Source organism: Triticum dicoccoides, chromosome 7B (genome assembly GCF_002162155.2).
Source record: "Triticum dicoccoides isolate Atlit2015 ecotype Zavitan chromosome 7B, WEW_v2.0, whole genome shotgun sequence".
NCBI lineage: Eukaryota > Viridiplantae > Streptophyta > Magnoliopsida > Poales > Poaceae > Triticum > Triticum dicoccoides.
This window is the reverse complement of record NC_041393.1, coordinates 128,703,703-128,725,499: the sequence shown is the minus strand read 5'-3', so window position 1 is coordinate 128,725,499 and position 21,797 is coordinate 128,703,703. Positions and strand designations below refer to the sequence as shown.

Sequence of the window (21,797 nt, the reverse complement as noted above, 5' to 3'; positions counted from 1 at the left end):
AATCCCTCTTGTTTTGATAATTTGAGGCTATTTCAACCCAAACTAGCACTAACTCAGGGATCCAAACAAAGAGGAGTGTTACTGTACATGCTACATTGTGAACCGTAGCACATTGTTTTTTATGGCCATATCACCACATTGTTTTCTACTGCTGGTTCACTGGGCTACCGTGGTTCGCACTGCTGGTTCACTGGGCTGCCGTGGTTCGCACTGCTGGTTCACTGGACTGCCGTGGTTCGCACTCCTCCGACCTGAGTAGTAGTAGTACTAGTATATACCACATCATTCTTTGCTCCTTCTTACTACTCCGACATGTGGGAGAGCCAGCATCCAGGTCTACGTGTCATGCACCAGATTAGAGCGCGGAACGGAAGGGGGGCATCACCCCGGTCGGAGCGCCAGTAATTCATGACTATAGTGAGTGGTCATATCACAGGTCTTTCTAGCAGTAACACACCGTCAAATCGCACAACCCGACCTTTCTGACAGTATGAATCCGCCACTCGCTCACCCTCCTCGCCTCTCTGTCAAACCGCCTACCCGAAAATTGCCCCGCGTACTGCCCGAGAAAAGCCCCGCCCTCAACTTTTAACTACACGAAAATACTTCGAGCTTGTTCGTTCTATATAAATACAGTACTTACTATATGTTTATTCACCCGTGGGGTTGTTCAATGAATGGAGGGGCGGGGAGCACAAGTAAACAATACTGTAGTACTACTAGTAGTAAGTAGGAGTCGTACAGTAGTCACCTTAAATAGAGAGTTTCTTTTCTTTAATGCCACGTACACAAATTGAAATGCTTGTTGTGGAGAGAAAAAAGATAATCACTCCACTATACATGTACGCAGGGGCCTGAGCGCTTGCTTTACTAGGGTTGCTCTCTTCATTCTCTCATCCTCTCTAGATATAAACAAGACAGTGGTAGCGACATTTTCTCTCTGCTCACCGCTGGTCACAGATATGGCCGGATCCCTTCGGTCGGTGTGTGTAGAGGAATAAAAGGTGCATCATTCACGCGGTCATCACCGCCGAGGGAGGAAAACCACAGCTGCCGAAGGGGCCCGATCCTCTACCCGTGCCATTCTCTCCGACACAGTGCCGGCTCGGGAGGTCCTCCGACCCTTCTTCCTGCCTGCTGTATTGTCCGTAGATCCGACCTGCCGCCGCTGACATCCCGGCGGCCCTCAGGTATAAATTCTTCGAAAGCAGCCTTGCTCTACTGCCCCAACTCCCCACGTGTCTGCATGTGCATCTTTTTCTACTCCCATCAGCTCTTCCAAAGCCACCTAAATTTTTAGTATTATTAGAGGTAAAGCTACTTCATGCATTCGAATCTAGGGCTTTGTTCAAACAACGAAGAAAGGGGGGAAAGTTGTAGCATGAATCTAGGACTTGATTCAAAGAGGAAATAATATGGTGAAAGTAGTAGAGACCGGATACCCAACCGGTCTCTTGGGTGAAAAGGGAAATAATGGGAACATGGAGTACAAACTGGATAAGGAACAGATCTATTATTGGTTGAAAAAAGGATAGAAAGTGGCGGCTGGTGGACAAGTCAACAGAGTATGTCCAAGATTAGATTTGCTGCCATCACATAGTAAAAGGTCTCCAGGATTAGATTTGCTGCCCTCACATAGTAAAAGGTCTCCAGGATTAGATTTGCTGCCCTCACATAGTAAAAGGTCTCCAGGATTAGATTTGCTGCCCTCACAGTAAAAGGTCTCCAGGATTAGATTTGCTGCCCTCACATAGTAAAAGGTCTCCAGGATTAGATTTGCTGCCCTCACATAGTACAAGGTCTCCAGGATTAGGTTTGCTGCCCTCACATAGCATGAACAAACTCGGCATCACCACTTTATGCCTCCTTGTAGGTACATTGTGCTAATGCGTCCACTCTCGCATGCCCTTATACCAACCTTTTGCTGTTGTTAATGTAAGGGCGCATGTAAAATGAAGCAATCACACTGTTACCTTAGGGACATGTCTAACCAGTGTTATTGTTAATCTAATGCCTCCAGTGATAAGATGCAATTAAACTGTGCTACAAATGGCACTCCTACTGTTTTCCCCAGTATGATAAGTAAGTTGCTCCTTTACGCTGCTGAGTGTCCTGGTGTCCCCACGGTCCCATGCCCTTAAACCAACTCTTTAGCTACTATTGATTTACTGTGTCTGGTAAACAAGCAATGACACCATTAAAGTAATCCCATATTTGAGGAATCTCATTATTGATCGTAATGCTTCTGGTAACATGAAGCATTGCAGACGTTTTAAAATTTCTACTATCCTTGCGTGATTGCCATGAACATAATTATGATGCTTCTTTTCATTTTGTGTATGTTTCGTATATTATTATTGACCAGCAACTGTTTACTTTCTATCTTTTTGTGCAGATAGGGATATCCATTTCACCTTGTTGCTATTGTGACCTTTTGGTGAACTGCACAAAACATTTTTTTTGGAATGAGTGTCTTGTGCAGTTCAACTAAAATGTCATGTGGGTAACATCTCTCAATTTTGGTGGAACTGCACAAAATGGTGATTGGAGTTTCCAAAATCTCCGTCAAGTTCTGCTGGTAATCTCGTGCAACATTTTATTAGCCTTTGCAAGATGGAGCCGTCACTGTCACCATAATGGCACTTTATTTTAGTGGAACTGCACAAAAGGATAAGAAAATTATAGTTGCACCTTACATGAGCCGGACAGCCAACCTTAATGTTCCTCAATTTTAGTGCAACAACTAAAGAAGAACCTGCCAGCTCACGAGAGCAAGTACTTCTTGCTAGCTGAATGATGCAATCTTTGCTTCATTTCAGGTGAACTGCAGAAGAAGCGCATGGATTGAATCATGGAACTCCAGGCAGACCTCATCCTAGTGGAGCTGCTGGTTGAGTTCAAGGAGGCTGCTATTAAAGTGAAATTATGCTCTCCTGTCTCCTTGTTTGTGTTGTGCAAACAGGAATACTCAACTACAGATGTTGTGATGGTCAAGAGCATTCGCTAAGTTCTTGGATTGTATGACATGGCTAGCCAAGATGGATTTAATCTCGATATTCACTTTATCAAAAGGCTCTAATGGGTTGGTTCTGAATCTTGCAAGGTGGGAATCAATGAGATGTGTAGGCATCTTTGTTGTACTTATTATTTGAATCTTATTTGTTGGTTCTGAATCTTGCAAGCTGGGAATCAATGAGATGTGTAGGCATCTTTGTTGTACTTATTATTTGGATCTTATTTGTTGGTTCTGAATCTTGCAAGCTGGGAATCGATGAGATGTGTAGGCATCTTTGTTGTCCTTATTATTTGGATCTTATTTGTTGGTTCTGAATCTTGCAAGCTGGGAAACACGACATGATGATGCAGAGGACAACAACAATAACAAACAGTTCAAACTTGGTAGTATTATCTTTGTGAAAGTGCGGCAAATGTGCTGATCGTGTGCGTCCTGAGAATAATAATTCTAATTGTTGTGCATGTTGATCCTGTGGCACTCATAGAACGAGCGAATGCATTGCTTGTTTTAAGTATAACTTTCTATTAAAGATAATTAAATTTATGTAAAGTGACCACTAACTCCTGTTATTACAGTACCAATATAGACCCGCTCGTGAACCGATGTGTGGCCGGAGTAGGTTTCTTAATGGAGGCGTTTGAATGCGCTGAGGGTGCATCTTCTACCGGGCATGCAACAGACGAGGGAGGGGTAGTAACTATTGTGGCCTGTACACACCCAGCTTACTGTTGAATCCAGTTCGCCAAGAGCTGAAAAACGAACTACCGCCGCCGCCTACACACTCGTTCACTTGAAGAGACTCCAATGGCGATCCGAGGGTGAGCCTGCTGGATATGGACTTCAGCAAGTAGTTCCCCTTTGAGTTCGCTGTTCAGTCCTATGGCTGCACCAAGTTGAATGTGATGTACACCAACGATACGGACTCGGTGAAGCTCTGCCTCGCCTCAGTCCTATGGCTGCACCAGGTTTTGGAGCATTCACCCGTTTCATCGGCAGCGCCGACTACACCTTCGCTACGGTGGAGAGAAGGAAGAACGCGACGATTCGGCCATCTGGTGCAACAAGCTTGTCGATATCCAGAAGCAATACAAGATCATCAGCAATGGGCAGGAGAAGGACTTCGTGGTTGACCTTGCTGAGACCATCAATGACCCCTGATACACCAACATGAAAGAAGACTACGATACCAAGGACCTGAAGACGTCGGAGTGGGAGGTACCTCTGAATATAGCCTACATAACCTACGCGTCCAAGGACGCATACGCATGCTACGACATGTACATGCAGATCTTGGACATGAGGGCGTGTCTGCTTCCCGTAACCGACGAGTACACGGACATCCGCAATGTCATGATCAAGTGTGCCAGGAAGGTCTAGATGTTGTACTTTATCTGTTTATAAGCACCTTTATCATCTGAGTGTTTCATGCATTAGCCTATGTGTCGTAATTATCTATTTTGTCCGAAATATTTCTTTTAAGAACCCATTAACCTGATTGCTTTTTTAGTGTCTATTTGCTTATGTATGTAACTAGTTCACTTGTCCGTTAAAAAAAACTAGTTCACTCGGCTGCCGTGCTTTGAATTTCCTTCCTCCCAACATATTCCCCTCCTCAGGTGGACCCAGAAGGTCTCTGAATTTTCTCCCACTTTCTTTTTCAATGTAAACTGAGTTTTTCCGAGTACTTTTCCCTAGAACCAACTCAACTGTCCCACGTCTAGCCTAAAAAATAATAATACCCCACGTACTATTAACTCATCAAATTTAAATGATATTTTATTTCGTAAGTTGAAAGTTCTTACAAAATAATAATAATAATTGTTTGTATATAACTTGGCAAGTTAACCCTAGTGATTGCGTACATAAGCTTGCAAAGATTTTACTGACCAATGAATTAATAGACGTGCAATCATGTGTTTATGTTTTTATAACATTTCTTTGTCTAGACCAACATGATATTTTCACCCAGCCCAGCAAGTCCATGGATTTCGAGAAAAATGCAAATGGGATTTAAACGGGCTGCATAGATGCTACATCGTTGTTTCACCCAGCCCACCAAATGGACTAAAAAAACAAATGGACTGGCTGACATGTGGGCCAGTAGGTCGAAGCCTAAGAAGGCATTTGATTTACATCCAACAGCCGACATTCTTCTTCAATCTCTTGCCTTCTTCCCCCAGCGCTACCGGAACCGTCTGCTCTAGCCTTTGGCGTCCAACGGCATTGTTTTGCGCTCCTCAGCGAAATGCTACCCCATCGATGGCACTGAGGGTCCCTTCCCGGGAGGAGATTTCCTTTTCTTTGGCGACCAGAAGCACTGCATGATCCGCCAAACGGACCTCCCGGGTAGTGACGTCTTCCTTTGCCATGGTCACCGCCTCCTACTGCTGCAGAAGGTACTGGAACTGCTTGTCATGCCACTCGTGCAGCTCGTTGCCCTTGTCCCTCAGTTTTTGATCCATGAGGTTGGCAGAACGGCGTTGGTCCTTGATTGCCTACCACTTTGAGTTTTGCCTGCCCTGCATGTCCTTGATGCCCGCTGCCATGGACTCCAGGAACAATAAGTCCATGGCCACGCCAACTGAATTGTCAACCTCTTCCATCTGCTGGTACAGCGGTGCCAAGATGCGCTGGATCTCCTCATCAAGGTCGGTACCCTTCACCACGGATGAACCGGGGGCTCCGGGCCCTGGTTGGGCAAGGACTAACACCAGATTGCTCGAGAGTGGCTGCAGCACCACGTCGGAGGCGCCGAATTGAGGTGGAGGGCTCATGGTCTGGAGGGGAACTTTCTCCTCAACCACTGGCCCCGACCCTGTCGTGTTGCCGGGGATCTCCTCTACCTCCTTTGGGACCTCTTGGATGGCCCCGACAACACGCTCCTGCCCTTTTGCGGCAACGATCTTGGTGGCCTCCTCTGTGACATCCTTGCCGATGCTAGCCACGTCCTCTAACAACTCTGGCTCATCAGCCGATGGAAATGCAAGTGAAATACGCCAACAACCATGAAGAGGCAATATGCATGGAAAACTATAAATTCGGGACAGAAGCAAAGCGAGCAACACAACAGCAAGGAGTGAATGGATTACCCGGGGATGTTTGCTGCGGATGAGCTTTGGTTTCCCTGGCAGCACCAGTTGTCGGGGCGTGACCCCCGCTCCCTCCTTCGGTGATCATGGCATCAGCATGGGCTGACCCTTCCGTGGAAGCCCTTGTCGGGGACTCCTCGGCCTGGATATCAGGCAGGATGGGCCCCTCTTGGAGAACCTTACCCCGGGCGGTTTTCCTCCCTTCTTGGCAGGAGATGGGGGCTGCTCTTCCATGCCTCCCTTGGCGGGGGAGGCCCGTGCCGCGTCTTTGCGCTGGGGGCTGAGATGGGGGCTTGGTGCTAGATCATTTGTGCCGCCTCCCGCCAACTCTGTTAGCTTGGATTGCTTGGCACAGTGGATGAGGGGTTCCTCTTCTTCCTCCTCATTCCTGCCAGCAAGCGCTTGGTGCCATATGAATACAATCAAAAAAGAAGGGAGAGAGGGGAGGCCATAAAGGCGCCTTCCTTGCCCTAAATCGATAAGCATGGATCCCAGCGCGAAGCTTATGGGTGGCGGGGTCGCTCTGCCCCTCTTCAAAGTTGGGGGAGCGGTCCTCCCCGGCGGGTTTGACCCCTTTGGGGAGGTAGGGGGCTCTGGCGCAGATGAGCTGCCTTAAGAACTCGACCCCTGCTGGGAACTGGAGTTCCCCTCCATGATCACTTGGTGCTTGGTCAGAGGAGCCTTGGTCCCGGAGAGGCAAGAAGACTGGCGGTGCACCACATCCGCCCCGGTGTCTTTGGAGGCAATCTTCTTCACCTTCTTGGTGGGACTGGGGGCTAGGGCTGCTGCTCCCCGGCTGGCCCGCCTTCGGGGACGGAGGTCCAGGTCCAGCTCTAGAGCCCGAGGGCCCGCGGTGAGCCACTCTTCCTTGGGCTGCTCCGCTTCCTCGGTGTCATCCTTTTGCTGGGCTTCCACCGCCACTGCATATAGAGCCTCAATCCTGGCAGGTTCCTAAATGGCGGGCTCTTCCTTAGCAAGCTCTTCCCCGGAAAGCTCACCCTTGACAACCTCTTCCATGGTTTGCCCCTCGCTTCTATCGTTGGAGGACCCCTCGCCTCCAGATTCCTCCTTCTCTCCCTCCCCCCTCTTCTAGGCCTTGCTTTTCTGACAGCCCGGAGCGCTTTGTCCTCCTCTATCCGCTTCTTGATGAACGCCGCCTCTGCCACAGAGGTGCGCTTGAGCATTGATACGTCTCCAACATATCTATAATTTTTTATGGTTCCATGCTGTTATATTATCATTCTTGGATGTTTCATAATCATTTTATATCATTTTTTGGTACTAACCTATTGACATAGTGCCCACTGCCAGTTGTTGTTTTCTGCTTGTTTTTTACATCACAGGAAATCAATACCAAACGGAGTCCAAATGCAGCGAAACATTTTGTGGATTTTTATGGAGCAGAAGACACAAGATGGGCCGAAGAAGTACCAGAGGGGTGCCCCGAGGGGGGAACAACCCACAAGGGCGCGCCTAGGGGCCCATGCACGCCCAGGTGGGGTATTCCCACCTCGGTGGCCTCCTGCACCACCACTTTGCTCTATGAATACCCCAATATTCTAGAAACCCTAGGGGAGTCGACGAAAATCAATTATAGCCGCCGCAAGTACCAGAAACACCAGATCCAATCTCGACACCATTGCGGAGGGATTCATCATGTCCATTGGTGCCTCTCTGATGATGCGTGAGTTGTCCTTTGTAGACCTATGGGTCCGTAGTTAGTAGCTAGATGTGTTCCTCTCTCTCTCTCTTGATTCTCAATACATTGGTCTCTTGGAGATCCATATGATGTAAGTCCTTTTGTGGTGTGTTTGTTGGGATCCAATGAACTTTGAGTTTATGATCAGATCTATGTTTTTATCTATGAAAGTTATTTGAGTCTTCTTTGATCTCTTATATGCATGGTTGATTATAGCCTCATATTTCTTCTCCGATATTTGGGTTTTGTTTGGCCAACTTGATCTATTTATCTTAGAAGAGGTGCTTTGTGAAGGGTTCGATCTTACAGTGCTTGATCCCAGTGACAAAAGGGGAAACGACACGTATGTACCATTGCTATTAAGGATAACAAGATGGGGTCTATTTACACATAAATAGATCTTGTCTACATCATCATTCTTATTGCATTACTCCGTTTTTTCATGAACTTAATACACTACATGCATGATGGATAGCGGTCGATGTGTGAAGTAATAGTAGTAGATGCAGGCAGGAGTCTGTCTGCTAATCTTGGACTTGATGCATATATAATGATCATTGCATGGATGTCGTCATGAGTATTTGAAGTTCTATCTTGGTCTGCTAATTGTTTTTCCACCGTTTGCTATTTTTCTCGAGAGAAGCCACTAGTGAAACCTACGACCCCCGGGTCTCTTCTTTAATATATTTGCCTTTGTGATCTATTTTTATTTGCTTTTATTTTCAGAACTATTAAACCAAAAATACAAAATATTTTGCTGCACTTTATTTTATTTGCGATCTATTTATCCAATCTATTACAACTTTCTCCCGTCTGTGTGCCAATTTCTGGCGCCGTTACCCAATAGGGATTGACAACCCGTTTAACACGTCGGGTTGCGAGTATTTGTTATTTGTGTGCAGGAGCTGTTTACACTGTGTTGCATGGTTCTCCTACTGGTTCGATAACTTTGGTCTCATCACTGAGGGAAATACCTACCGTTGCTGTGCTGCATCATCCCTTCCTCTTTGCGGAAATACCGACGTAGTTCTAGGAGACATCAGAAGGAATTTCTAGCGCCGTTGCCGGGGAGACATCAACAACATCAACCAGGTTCACAATCACAAATCTCATGTCCTTGCAATTTACATCATTTGCCATTTGCCTCTCGTTTTCCTCTTCCCCACTTCACAAAAAATTTCCGTTTTATTCGCCCTCTTTTTCGTTCGCCATTTTCTTGTCAGATCTGTTTTTGAGTGCAATCTTGTTGTTAAGTCACCATGACTCAAGAGAACACCAAGTTGTGTGATTTCTCAAATACCAACAACAATGATTTTATTAGCACTCCGATTGCTCCTCCCGCCACTAGTGCGGAGTCTTATGATATTAATGCTGCTTTGCTGAATCTTGTCATGAAAGATCAATTTTCTGGTACTCCTAATGAGGATGCCGCATCCCATCTTAACACATTCGTGGAACTATGCAGTATGCAAAACAAAAAAAATATATGGACAATGATGTTGTGAAGTTGAAATTATTTCCGTTGTCTTTGCGAGATCGTGCAAAAAATTGGTTTTCCTCTTTGCCTCACAATAGTATCGATTCTTGGAACAAGTGCAAGGATGCTTTTATTACTAAGTATTTTCCGCCCGCAAAAATCATTTCCCTTAGAACCCAGATCTTGAATTTCAAGCAACTTTAACATGAGCATGTTGCAAAATCTTGGGAAAGGATGAAATTGATTCTAAGGAATTGCCCAACTCATGGGTTAAATCTTTGGATGATCATACAAAATTTTTATGCGGGGTTGAATTTTGTTTCTCGTAATCTTTTAGATTCCGCCGCGAGGGGTACTTTTATGGAAATTACTTTGGGTGAAGCTACTAAATTGCTAGACAATATCATGGCAAATTATTCACAATGGCATACCGAAAGAGCTCCTACTAGCAAAAAAGTCAATTCGGTAGAAGAAATAAATTCTTTGAGTGAAAAAGTTGATGCTCTTATGAAGTTGGTTGCTAATAAAAGTGATCCTATTGATTTTAATGATGTGCCTTTGTCTACTTTGATTGAGCAAAATAGTGATGCCATAGATGTGAATTTTATCTCGCGAACCAATTTCAATAACAATGCTTATAGAGGTAATTTTAATCCTAGGCCTTTTCCTAGAAATTCCTCTAATGAAAACATGTTCCATTAGTCCCACCCACCCAGTGGTTCCCTCGAATGATACACGCACTTAGCAGAGAACCGTGAGGGGCAGTGTCGCTGCATGTCTCATACCTTTCCGCGGACTGGGGAAGCATGGTGGCGACGCTGTTCAGGATGCTCGTGGCGGCCGAACGGTCGCCCCCCGCCGTCGCCTCGGCCTGGGCAGGGGCGAACAACCGGTCTGGGAAGGGTGGGACGATGGGGTGACATCGCCTTTTCTCTCCCAGGGATCACATGGGGCGTGCACGTCGATGTTGATGACGACGTAGCTCATCATGCGGCCCTCGGCCTTGGATTTGTGCATGCGATCCCCCTACCTGGTGCGCCAAAGATGTCTTTCAACACGACCACCTATGGGGCCATTAGCCCCTTTGTGGTTCGGCAAGCCGGACAGATGCGTTGCACAAAGAGTGGAGGCCGTCGAGCAGCACAACAACGATGACACAGTTAGTTTTTACCCAGTTTCGGGCCGCCGCGAGGCATAAAAGCCTACTCCTTCTTTGGTGGATTTATGGAGGACCGTAGTGTTGAGGTGCGCTCTAGCCCGGCAAGGTCGTCTCGGGGCAAGAGCAGCTATGCACGTACCAGTATCCAAGGGTCTGAATCCTCACTACGGTCGCCATGGCCCTCCTTTTATAGGCCAAGGGGTTACCACAATGGAAAAAAGGTCATTATCTAATGACTAGATAGCCAACAATGCTATCATACCTTACTCTGGCAGTTAGGACAAAACACATTAAATGCACTGCTTAGTGTCATGTCGTGGATGTAGCCTGACAAGCCTTGTCGCGTCGCTTTAGCCATCTTTAATCTGCCCGTTTGACACGCGTCTGGACGGGTGTCACATAGGGATAATATTCTCTCCAAATGAATGCCACGCACTAAGTGACAACCACTTAACCACCCAAGGGCTCGACACCGCATCGATTAGTGACTTGCCTTGCGATGCGGTAGAGCGGTGGAGTCTTGGCGGGGGAGTGGACCTCCGTTGGCCCCGGCAAGTCTGTCGGGCGTATTTGGCTCTGCTTGCAGGGAGGCCTCGACCTGGCCAGGGTCTCTTGCCCGACAAGGGATGTTCCTCCTTCGGTGAAAACTTGTCCTTCTGGTTGGTCTTGGTCTTCTTGATACACCCTTTGATCTCTCAAAGAGCTTTTCTCTAGGCTTGGCCTTGGTGTATGGGCTCGATGAAGCTTGCTCCTTTGCCGCCGTGCCGGGGGCACGATATCCGTTGATGACCCACAAGTATATGGGATCAATTGTAGCCTTTTCAGTAAGTAAGAGTGTCAAACCCAATGAGGAGCAGAAGGAAATGACAAGTGGTTTTCAGCAAGGTAATGTCTGCAAGTGCTGAAATTGTAAGTAACAGAGTAGTTTGATAGCAAGATAATTTGTATCGAGCAAGTAATGGTAATAGTAACAAAAGTGCAGCAAGGTAGCCCAATCCTTTTGAGGCAAAGGACAGACCAAAACGGTCTCTTATGATAAGCAAAGTGTTCTTGAGGGTACACGAGAATTTCATCCGGTCACTTTCACCATGTTGGTTCGATTCGTGTTCGCTACTTTGATAATTTGATATGTCGGTGGACCTGGTGCTTAGGTGCTATTCTTACTTGAACAAACCTCCTACTTATGATTAACCCCCTCACAAGCATCCGCAACTACAAGAAAAGTATTAATAATAAAAATCTAACCATAGCATTAAACTTTTGGATCCAATCGGTCCCTTACGGAATAGCGCATAAACTAGGGTTTAAGCTTCTGTCACTCTCGCAACCCATCATCTAATAACTACTCTACAATGCATTCCCTTAGGCCCAAATATAGTAAAGTGTCATGTAGTCGATGTTCACATGACACCACTAAGGGAATCACAACATACATATCATCAAAATATCAAACACATATCAAGTTCATATGATTACTTGCAACATGATTTCTCCCGTGACCTTAAGAACAAAAGCAACTACTCACAAATGATAATCATGCTCAAGATCAGAGGGGTATTAAATAGCATAATGGATCTGAACATATAATCTTCCACCAAATAAACCGTATAGTAATCAACTACAAGATTTAATCAGCACTACTAGTCATCCACAAGCACCAACCTATAGTTTCGGTACAAAGATTGAACACAAGAGATGAACTAGGGTTTGAGAGGAGATGGTGTTGTTGAAGATGTTGATGGAGATAGCCCTCCCCAAGATGGGAGAGTTGTTGGTGATGATGATGACGATGATTTCCCACTCCAGGAGGGAAGTTCCCCCAGCGGAATCGCTCCGCCGGAGGGCAAAAGTGCTCATGCCCAGGTTCAGCCTCGAGATGGTGGCGCTTCGTCTCGAAAGTCCTCTCCTTATTTTTTCTAGGTCAAAATGACTTATGTACCAGAAGATGGGCATCGGAGGTGGGCCAAGGTGAGCATAACCCACCAGGGCGTGCCTGGGCTTCCTGGCGTGCCCAGGTGGGTTGGGCTCACCTGGCGGGCCCCTCTGGTACTTATTTGCTCCAAAAATCCTCATTTATTCCATAAAAATCCTCGTGAAATTTCAGCTCATTTGGAGTTGTGCAGAATAAGTAGCCTGACATAGCTTTTACAGGTCCAGATTTCTAGCTGCTGGAATTCTCCCCCTTTGTGTGTTCCTTGCATATTATGAGAGAAAAGGCATTAGAATTACTCCAAAAAGCATTATTATGCAATAAAACAACATAAATAACAGTAGGTAAACATGATGCAAAATGGACATAGCAACTCCCCCAAGCCTAGACCTCGCTTGTCCTCAAGCGAACACCGAAATCGAAATACATGTGCACATGCTTAGAGAGAGAGAGGTGTTGATAAAGACAAAAATACAGACATAGAAGCATCATATAACTTATTATGACAACAACAAACTTTAACATTAAACTTTTATCATAGAAATTTTATCATAGACTTCTCTTGAACAAGTAACAAGTCATCAAAACATCGAAGTATCAAGCATAAACTCTATTGGAAACCAACAAACTATGTTCTCAGTCAACTTTGCAACTAAAATTCATCATCTTTTCAGGATGGGTCACGTATCGGAGCCTTTAGGCAAGTCCACATACTCAACCATCATATATCTTCTATGATTGCTAACACTCACCGCGTACACATGAACAAAACGTTTCAACCGGACACATAGAAAGATAGGGGCTTATAGTTTCGCCTCCCAACACATCCATCTCAAGGGTGATGTCAACAATAATAACTCATGCTAACCATACTCAACTAGATATATGTGCCTAGATCTTTCTCGCCACATGATGCTTGCCAAAAGATAAAATAAAAAGGAATAGAGAGAAGAACTTTGACTCTTGCATGAAAGTAAATACCTAAAAGTAAGAGATAGGCCCTTCGCAGAGGGAAGCAGAGGTTGCCATGCACTTTTTGTTTGTATGCTCAACCCCTTAGTGCAAGAGAACGTCACATTATATTGCCCCTTATGATGGCAACCTTTATTATGCAGTCTGTTGCTTTTATTCTTCGCCATCACAAGTTCAACAATGCTCAATTTTCTCTTACACTAAATGATCTAACACTTTTAGAAGCAATCTTTGTTGCCTTATTGCACCGGTGACAACTTGAAGGATCTTACCCAATCCATAGGTAGGTATGATGGACTCTCAAAACAAGATTTGGGTTTAGGGGTTTTGGATGCACAAGTAGTATCTCTACTTGTTGCGCAATTTTTGGCTAGCAAAGATAGGGGGGCAAACACCACATGTTGAAGGATCTACGACAATATAGCTTCTATGTGATTATGAACAAACATAAATCATTACGTTGTCTTCCTTGTCCAACGTCAATAATTTTGACATATAATATTTTTATGGGCGCTCACAATCACAAAAGATTTCCAGGATAGTGTATTTGCATGTGAATCTTCTCTTCCCTTATTAATTCTTTCATGAGTTGCATCATTGACCAATTCTATGTTTGTCAATCTACGATAAAATTTTCTACACATACTTTTCCTCATGTGATGTCATCATTTACCATAAGATTAGCATATGATCTTTTCATTTATTTCCTTTGTTTTATTGAAACATGAAAGTAAAGAAAGCAAAACTCAAAGTAAATTTTATTATATATCTCACACACAATTACAAAGATAGGTCACTAAGCAAACTCTCGAAAAGAAAGGATCAAACTAAACTTTTATTCATCTAAAGCAAAAGATAACTATGGATCGAACTAGGAAAAGTAAAGGCAAAAGATAGCGGGGGTGATACAATACCGGGGCACCTTCCCCAAGCAAGCTGAAAGCCAAGGGGAGTGCCCATACTCGATACTCAATTATCTTTTGGTGATGAAGGATGAGGTGGTGGTGATGAAGTAGTGGCGATCCTGTTCTTCAGGATCAAGAGATTCTCCAATCTACGGATGACGCTCCAGAGGAAGGTGATGTGCTCTTAATGTAGAATATTTTCACGAGCGAGATATTTATTTTGCACATGAACTGTTTCAATGATCCTGAAGGCTACAATCTCAGTGGGGGTAAGATGAGCATAGTAAGGTTTAAGGATATCTTCTTCTTCCTCCTCGGCAGGCAGTGCTTGCTCGATCACCGGCATTTGATCTTCAGTGGCCTCCTTGCTCTTGTCCTCCTTGGCGGCTCCAGCGGGCTCTTCCTGTTGGACATATGCCCTATAGGCAATAATAAAATGGTTATTATTATAGTTCCTTGTTCATGATAATTGTCTATTGTTCATGCTATAATTGTATTAACTGGAAACCGTAATACATGTGTGAATACATAGACCACAACATGTCCCTAGTGAGCCTCTAGTTGACTAGCTCATTGATCAATAGATGGTCATGGTTTCCTGACCATGGACATTGGATGTCATTGATAACGGGATCACATCATTAGGAGAATGATGTGATGGACAAGACCCAATCCTAAGCATAGCACAAGATCATGTAGTTTGTCTGCTAAGAGCTTTTCTAATGTCAAGTATCATTTCCTTAGACCATGAGATTGTGCAACTCCCTAATACCGTAGGAATGCTTCGGGTGTACTAAATGTCACAATGTAAGTGGGTGGCTATAAAGGTGCACTACAGGTATCTCCGAAAGTGTCTGTTGGGTTGGCACGAATTGAAACTGGGATTTGTCACTCTGTATGACGGAGAGGTATCTCTGGGCCCACTCGGTAATGCATCATCATAATGAGCTCAATGTGACTAATGAGTTAGCCACGGGATCATGCGTGACGAAACGAGTAAAGAGACTTGCTGGTAACGACATTGAACGAGGTATTGGGATACCGACAATCGAGTCTCGGGCAAGTGACATGCTGGTGGACAAAGAGAATTGTATACGGGATTGATTGAATCCCCGACATCATGGTTCATCCGAAGAGATCATCATGGAACATGTGGGAGCCAACATGGGTATCCAGATCCCGCTGTTGGTTATTGGCCTGAGAACGTCTCGGTCATGTCTACATGGTTCCTGAACCCGTAGGGTCTACACACTTAAGGTTCGGACACTAGAGTTGTTATGGGAAATTGTATGTGGTTACCGAAGGTTGTTCGTAGTCCCAGATGAGATCCCGGACTTCATGAGGAGTTCCGGAATGGTCCGGAGGTGAAGATTTATATATGGGAAGTCCAGTTTCAGTCGCCGGAATGGTTTTGGGGGTTACCGGTATTGTACGGGGACCACCGAAAGGTGTCCGGAGGTCCACCGGGTGGGGCCACCTGCCTCGGGGGACTTAATGTGCTGAATATGGGAGGGAACCATCCCCTAGTGGGTTGGTGCGCCCCCCAAGGGCCCAAGGTGCCTAGGGTTTGGAAACCCTAGGGGAGGGGGGCACCTCCACCTTGCTTGGGGGGCAAGTCTCCCCCTCCCGGTCGCCGCCCCCCTCTAGATGGGATCTAGAGGGGCCGGACCCCTCTCCCCTTCACCCTATAAATAGAGGGAGGGTGGGAGGGCTGCAGCACCCCTTCCCTGGCGCAGCCCCTCCCTCCTCCAACTCTTCGTCCTCCTCCGTAGTGCTTGGCGAAGCCCTGCAGGAATACCACAAGCTCCACCACCACGCCGTCGTGCTGCTGGAGCTCTCCCTAAACTTATCCTCTCCCCTTGCTGGATCAAGAAGGAGGAGATGTCCCCGGGCTGTACGTGTGTTGAACGCGGAGGCGCCGTCAGTTCGGTGCTAGATCGGATCTTCAGCGATTTGAATCGCCGCGAGTACGACTCCATCAACCGTGTTCTTGTAACACTTCCGTTTGCACGGTCTTCAAGAGGTATGAAGATGCACTCCCTCTCTCTCGTTGCTAGCATCTCCTAGATTGATCTTGGTAACACGTAGGAAAATTTTGAATTATTACTACGTTCCCCAACAGTGGCATCATGAGCTAGGTCTATGCGTAGATTATATGCATGAGTAGAACACAAGTAGTTGTGGGCGATGGTTTGTTCAATCTGCTTACCGTTACTAGTCCTATCTTGGTTCGGCGGCATTGTGGGATGAAGCGGCCCGGACCAACTTACACGTATGCTTATGTGAGACAGGTTCCACCGACTGACATGCACTTGTTTCATAAGGTGGCTAGCGGGTGAGAGTCTCTCCCACTTTAGTCGGATCGGATTCGATGAAAAGGGTCTTTATGAAGGGTAAATAGAAACTGGCATATACCGTTGTGGCTTTTGCGTAGGTAAGAAACATTCTTGCTAGAAACACATAGCAGCCACGTAAAACATGCAACAACAATTAGAGGACGTCTAACTTGTTTTTGCAGGGTATGCTATGTGATGTGATATGGCCAAAAGAATGTGATGAATGATATATGTGATGTATGAGATTGATCATGTTCTTGTAATAGGAATCACGTGTTGCATGTCGATGAGTATGACAACCGGCAGGAGCCATAGGAGTTGTCTTAATTTATTGTATGACCTGCGTGTCATTGAAAACGCCATGTAATTACTTTACTTTATTGCTAACCATTAGCCATAGTAGTAGAAGTAATAGTTGGCGAGACAACTTCATGAAGACACGATAATGGGGATCATGATGATGGAGATCATGGTGTCATGCCGGTGATGAAGGTGATCATGTCACGCCTCAAAGATGAAGATCAAAGGGGCAAAATGATATTGGCCATATCATGTCACTTTATGATTTGCATGTGATGTTTGTCATGTTTACATCTTATTTGCTTAGAACGACGGTAGCATAAATAAGATGATCCCTCACTAAAATTTCAAGAAAGTGTTCCCCCTAAATGTGCACCATTGCGAAAGTCTGTTGTTTCGAAGCACCACGTGATGATTGGGTGTGATAGATTCTAATGTTCGCATACAACGGGTGTAAGCCAAATTTACACACGCGAAACACTTAGGTTGACTTGACGAGCCTAGAATGTACAGACACGACCTCGAAACACAAGAGACCGAAAGGTCGAACATGAGTCGTATAGTAGATACGATCAACATGAAGTTGTTCACGGATGATGACTAGTCCGTCTCATATGATGATCAGACACGACCTAGTTGACTCGGATCATGTATCACTTAGATGACTAGAGGGATGTCTATCTAAGTGGGAGTTCATTAAATAATCAGATGAACTTAATTATCATGAACATAGTCAAAAGGTCTTTGCAAATTATGTCGTAGCTTACGCTTTAGTTCTACTGTTTAAGATATGTTCCTAGAGAAAATTTAGTTGAAAGTTGATAGTAGCAATTATGCGGACTAGGTCCGTAAACCGAGGATTATCCTCATTTCTACGCAGAAGGCTTATGTCCTTAATGCACCACTCGGTGTGCTGAACCTCGAGCATCGTCTGCGGATGTTGTGAACATCTGACATACACGTTTTGATGACTATGTGATAGTTCAGTGTGTAATGCTAACGATTTAGAATTGAGGCACCAAAGACATTTTTGAAACATCACAGAACATATGAGATGTTCCAAAGACTGAAATTGGGATTTCAGACTGGTGCCCACGTCAAGAGGTATGAGAGCTCTGACAAGTTTCTTAAGCCTACAAACTAAGGGAGAAAAGCTCAATCGTTGAGCATGTGCTCAGATTGTCTGAGTACTACAATCGCTTGAATCGAGTGGGAGTTAATATTCTAGATGAGATAGTGATGGTTCTCCATAGTCACTGCCACCAAGCTACTAGAGCTTCGTGATGAACTATATCATATCAGGGATAGACATGATGATCCTTGAGCAATTCGCGATGTTTGACACCGCGAAAGTAGAAATCAAGTAGGAGCATCAATTGTTGATGGTTAAAACCACTAGTTTCAATAAGGGCAAGGGTAAGAAGGGATACTTCATGAAACGACAAATCAGTTGCTGCTCTAGTGAAGAAACCCAAGGTTGAACCCAAACCACTAAGTGCTTCTGTAATGAGGGGAACGGTCACTGAAACAGAACTACCCTAGATACTTGGTAGATGAGAAGGCTAGAAAGGTCGACAGAAGTATTTTGGATATACGTTATATTAATGTGTACTTTACTAGTACTCCTAGTAGCACCAGGGTAATAAATACCGGTTCGGTAGCTAAGTGTTAGTAACTTGAAATAAAAGTCTACGAAGACTAGCTAAAGGTGAGATGACGATATGTGTTGGAAGTGCTTCCAAGGTTGATGTGATCAAACATCGCACGCTTGCTCTACCATCGGGATTGGTGTTAAACATAAATAATTGTTATTTGGTGTTTGCGTTGAGCATAGACATGATTGGATCATGTTTATCACAATACGGTTATTCATTTAAGGAGAATAATGGTTACTCTCTTTATTTGAATAATACCTTCAATGGTCTTGCACCTAAAAAGAATGGTTTATTAAATCTCGATCGTAGTGATAAACATGTTCATGCCAAAATATATAAAATAGTAATGATAGTACCACATACTTGTGGCACTGCCATTTGGGTCATATTGGTATATACGCATGAAGATACTCCATGCAGATAGATCATTTGGACTCACTTGATTTTGAATCACTTGAGACATGCAAATCATACCACATGGGCAAGATGACTAAAAGGCCTCGTTTTCAGTGAGATGAAACAAGAGAGAAACTTGTTGGAAGTAATACATTTGATGTGTGCAATCCAATGAGTGCTGAGGCATGCAAATAATATCGTTATGCTCTTACTTCAGGGATGATTTGAGTAGATTCTAAGTATATTTACTTGATGAAACATGAGTCTGAATTATTGAGAGGTTCAAGTAATTTCGGAGTGAAGTTGAAGATCGTCGTAACAAGAGGATAAAATGTCTATGATATGATCATAGAGATGAATGTCTGAGTTATGTGTTTGGTACACAATTAAGACATTGTGGAAATTGTTTCACAACTAAGACCGCCTGGAACACCATAGTGTGATGGTGTATCCTAACATCATAGTTGCACCCTATTGGATATGGTGCATACCATGATGTCTCTTATCGAATTACCACTATCATTTATGGGTTAGGCATTAGAGACAACCACATTCACTTTAAATAGGGCACCACGTAATTCCGTTGAAATGACACCATATGAACTATGGTTTGGAGAAACCTAAGATGTCGTTTCTTAAAAGTTTGGGGCTGCGACGCTTATGTGAAAAGTTTTAGCCTGATGAGCTCGAACCCAAAGCGGATAAATGCATCTTCATAGGACACCCAAAACAGTTGGGTATACCTCCTATTTTAGATCCGGAAGCAAAAGTGATTGTTTCTAGAAACGGGTCCTTTCTCGAGAAAAGTTTCTCTCGAAAGAATTGAGTGGGAGGATGGTGGACACTTGATGTGGTTGTTGAACCATCACTTCAACTAGTGTGTAGCAGGGCACAGGAAGTTGTTCCTGTGGTGCCTACACCAATTGAAGTGGAAGCTGATGATAGTGATCATGAAACTTCGGATTAAGTCACTATCAAACCTCATAGGATGACAAGGACGCGTACTACTTCAGAGTGGTACGGTAATCCTGTCTTGGAAGTCATGTTGCTAGACAACAATGAACCTACGAGCTATGAAGAAGCGATGGTGGGCCCGGATTCCGACGAATGGCTCGAGGCCATAAAATCCGAGAGAGGATCCATGTATAAAAACAAAGTATAGACTCTGGAAGAACTACTTGATGGTCGTAAGGCTGTTGGGTACAGATGGATTTTAAATGGAAGATGGACAATGATGGTAAGTGTCTGTTGGGGAACGTAGTAATTTCAAAAAATTTCCTACGCACACGCAAGATCATGGTGATGCATAGCAACGAGAGGGGAGAGTGTTGTCCACGTACCCTCGTAGACCGTAAGCGGAAGTGTTATGACAAAGCGGTTGATGTAGTCGTACGTCTTCACGATCCGACTGATCCAAGTACCGAACATACGGCACCTCCGAGTTCAGCACACGTTCAGCTCGATGACGATCCCCGGACTCCGATCCAGCAAAGTGTCGGGGATGAGTTCCGTCAGCACGACGGCATGGTGACAATGATGATGTTCTACCGGCGCAGGGCTTCGCCTAAACTCCGCGACGATATGACCGAGGTGGAATATGGTTGAGGGGGGCACCGCACACGGCTAAGGAATGATCTTGAAGATCAACTTGTGTTTTTTAGGGTGCCCCCTGCCCCCGTATATAAAGGAGCAAGGGGGAAGGCCGGCCGGCCCTTGTGGGCGCGCCAAGGAGGAGGAGTCCTCCTCCTAGTAGGAGTAGGACTCCCTCTTTCCTACTCCTACTAGGAAGGGGAAAGGAAGGGGGAGAGGGAAAGGGAAAGAGGGGGGCGCCACCCCCCCTCTCCTAGTCCAATTCGGACCAGAGGGGGAGGGGGCGCACGGCCCATGCTGGCTGCCCCTCTCTCTCCCCACTAAAGCCCATAAGGCCCATTACTTCTCCCAGGGGGGGGGGGTTCCGGTAACCCTCCGACACTCCGGTTTTCTCCGAAAACACCCGGAACACTTCCGGTGTCCGAATATAGTCGTCCAATATATCAATCTTTATGTCTCGACCATTTTGAGACTCCTCGTCATGTCCGTGATCACATCCGGGACTCCGAACAAACTTCAGTACATCAAAACTTATAAACTCATAATAAACCTGTCATCGTAACGTTAAGCGTGCGGACCCTACGTGTCACATCCCTAGCTTTACCCTGGCCTTGGACTAGCTTGGTTGCTGCATCATGTTTAAATTCAAATGAAATTTGAATTGAGGAATTTTCAAAGCCTCAGAATCCTTTAAAAAAAATGATCAAGATAAAAATTGCTTCAAATAAGTCCAAGAAAATGTTCTTGTTATCCTCTGGAAATATTGGCAAGAGGTAAAATCCAAACCAATATTTTCGGTATCTCAGAAACATTTATTTTGGGCATTTGAATTAAATCAATAGCTATTTGAATTGGACTTATATCTACTGTTAAATAAATATAGGTCCAATAATTCTGAAATATTTTTGTGGAGCATTGTTTTAATTCTTTTAGCTCCTAAAAATATTGTCAGAAGTAAAATAAATTGAATTGGTTTCAAAACCAAATTCAAAACAAACCTGCAAAATAGAAAACAGAATTAAAACAAAAGAGAGAGAGAGAGAGAAGGAAGTTACCTGGCCTTACCGTGCAGCCCACCAGAGCCTGGCCCAGCTCCATCTGGCCGGCCCAGCCGGCCCAGCCCACCTCCTCCCCCTTGTCCTCTTCCTCCTCTGCCAGGAGGACGAACAGAGGCGAGGCGTGGCGCGCGCCCGAGAGGCCTCGGCCACCTCCTGCTTCCCCCCTGGCCACCTCCTGCCTGGTTGCCTCCCTCCTCGATGCCCGGAGACGCCAC

General features: G+C 45.1%; 1 pseudogene; it reads right to left on the bottom strand.

Moving 5' to 3' along the window:
* The window catches only part of LOC119338729, a 93,691-nt pseudogene that overhangs the window by 31,948 nt on the left and 39,946 nt on the right, over window positions 1–21,797 (bottom strand).